A 3148-nucleotide genomic window follows, 5' to 3' on the forward strand; every position below is an offset into this window, starting at 1 on the left:
TACATTTCTTATACTACAGCCCTATTCATTACATTTTTTTCTCGTTCAAAAACTGACAAAAATTAACATAAACCACATCCCCTCACAATTCCACTTTAACTGTATTGTTTCCTTTGATAGAATCAGAACCTTTTTATGGAGTTCAAAATTCACAAAAAAAAAACTTTGTCGATTTTTTAGCCTAAAATACAATCAAAGTCTCACTGTATCCAATATTCTAAAGGAACGCCTATAACTTGCGTCACGCTTTACGAGGAGAAGAGGAATTCAACATTGTGTGATGACCAATACGAAAACTTCAGATGTCTCATTAAAGCAGTATGGCTAGGAGGAAATAAAAAAAAAATGTGTAACGTAATTTATGGACGTCCCCTAATTTAAATTTCTGGCTACGTCACAGTTAATGCACATAAAATAACAAAGACATATACTTTTTAAATTAAAATTTAATTTTTTTTCGTGATTCGATTATCCGGAGAATTCGATTATCCGGAGTGAAATAAAAATCAATACTCCGGATAATCGAGTCCGACCTGTACCTGAAAAAAAAAACAAGGCAAACCGAAAATTTACCAGGGATTTTTTTATTTGTTTTTATTTATGTTCATTTGCGTCTCCTGAACATGCAGTAGCAATCACCAAAAAATAAACGGAAATCCCGTGAAAATGAAAAAAATACGAACTTAGTTGGTTTCCAAAGCTAAGGTTAGGTTATGTGTCTTTATTAGAGAGATTTTCAGCCTTCCTTCATTCCTGTTCCTTGGAATTCCTTTTCCAATTCCTCTCGGAGATTCTTTCGTATTCCTATCGACGTTTTTACCATAGATTCAAACAGTTCTTTACGGAAAAGTTCCTGGAGAATATTGCAGGATTTCTGAAATCCAAATATTGTCTCCTGAAGGTTTTCCCATATTTGCTCTCAGAGTCTCTCGTTGGATTTTTTCTCCTGCGTTTTGCCCAAACAAATTTTCGAGGAATTTATTCTCTTTTCTCCGGGAATATACATCAGATGTTGTCGTAGGATTTCTCTTAGAGTTTCTCCTGGAATTTCTCTTGAAGGTTTTCCGCGATTTCTTTCGGTATTCATCTTGGTACTTCTCCATGAGATTTTTCCGGGATTTCTAAGGTTTTTACAGAAACTATTGCTGGGATTTCAACTGAGGCTTCTCCCGGATTTTAAAGGTGTTTTTCACGAGTTTTCTGAAGGAATTGCTTCTGGTATTTCTCCCGAAGCTTTAAGAAATTTCAATGATTTTTTTCCGGAGTTTCTCCCCGGATTTCTACAGAAGTTACATCCGGGATATTTTATAAAGGTTATTGCGATAGTTTTTTCTTAAGTTTCACCTGAGATTACTTTCGGAGTTTGTGCTCTAGAAGCTGAAATACAGAGCTCCAAACTTAAGCATTTTGTATGAAAATCGGTCAATGCGTCCAGCACTGTACTTTTTGAAAGTGTTTCTCGGAAAACCTCCTGCCTGAGATAACCTACAAACTTCATTGTTGTAAATAACGAGAGACATGTCGGAATGAATCCACGTGGTTTTTGCGAGAAATTATGCAATGAGGAACGCGAGAAAACTTCGGAAGAAATACTGAGAAGAACTGGGAAATCTGGTAGGAAATATTTAGAAAATTCATGTAAGAACTCTGAAAATTTCTAAGAGAAATCCCGGGAGAAACTCCGGATGAAAACCAGCGAAGAAATTCAGGAGAAATATCGGAAAACTCTTTGGCAGATGGAAACTTGAGAGAACTGGAGAAAGCCAGAAAAAAAAAAACTTCGAAAATGCTCCAGGAAAAAAATAAGAGATTCCTGAAAAATATGATAATATTCTAAATGAGTCCTTGGAGAAATTTATCAAGCAATCGCTAGGGGAATTTCTGATGAAAACCCAAAGGAATAATACACGGAAACATTTTAAAAGTTTTCTAAAAAAAATCCTCGAGAAATAGAACCCCTAAATAAATTCCGCATGAATCCTTGATGTTCTTGAAAATATCCCTGAAGGAATCTCCGGAATATTTTTGAAAGATTTTCGAAAAGAACCCACGACAAAATATTTTGAAACAATCTTTGAAAGATATCATAAAATATAAATGCACCTTTTGGGAAATTCCTGGGAAACAAATGTATATAGAAGAGTTTCTGATGCAATACCGTAAAACGGGATAGCTTTGATAGTTTTTCAGCAAATTTCTTTAATATTATTCCATGTATTTTTCCTGATTTAATAATTTTAAAACAAGTACTGGTGTCTCAGTTATAATTGCAATGTTTCAATTGTTTTGGGTGATCAATATTTTTTTTTTCATATGAGCGAGAATCACATTTTTATTTTGGGGAAACTTTGATAGTGCTCTGACAAACATATGGAATCCCAAAAAAATATTACAGATTGCAACGCAAAGAGTATCAGCATGATGGGAAAAGCCGTATGAAACATGTTAGGTTAATTTATTGTAACAAAACATGAAGAATTTTATAAAATTATAAATAACAAATTGAGTCAGTACTCCACCTGAGTGAAAATCTCAGTGCTTTTAGCTATCAAAAATAATTATCATCTGTGTAAAATATTTTTTTTACGGTACATCAACATGTGACTATGTGCTGCGCATAGTAAGTTCTCTTTATTTGAGTTGTTTTTGATTTTTTATAAACAAAACAACGAGTGTAATTGAAAGATCACTATTGTTTATCAAACAAGTCAAGTACTTTTTTACAAATAATTTCGTGGCAAAAAAACTATAATGCATTGACTCCAACTTTTATTTGATGACTACTTTGTGTGCAAAATGTGGTATTTTCCTAGAATTTTGAGTGATATAAAATATGAGTGTAATAAAAACATCACTTGTTCAAATGAATCCACTAAACTATTACAATATATTCAAAGTTGAAAAACTACATATCATTATTGCTTTAAATTTTGACTTATTCGCTTTTTTTGTGGTATTTTCGTACATTTTTTTTTTGTATAAAACAAAATCTTAGTGTAATGTAAACATCGACATTTTATCAAAAACAGATTCAGAATATTGTAACGGAAAATTTAAGGCCATACAACTACATGTTATGGATTTAAATTTTGTTTTATTGACTGTTTTGTATAAAAATTATGGTATTCTTGTAGCTTTTCGAGTAAAA

The sequence above is a fragment of the Aedes albopictus genome, chromosome 3 (genome assembly GCF_035046485.1).
Source record: "Aedes albopictus strain Foshan chromosome 3, AalbF5, whole genome shotgun sequence".
Taxonomy (NCBI): domain Eukaryota; kingdom Metazoa; phylum Arthropoda; class Insecta; order Diptera; family Culicidae; genus Aedes; species Aedes albopictus.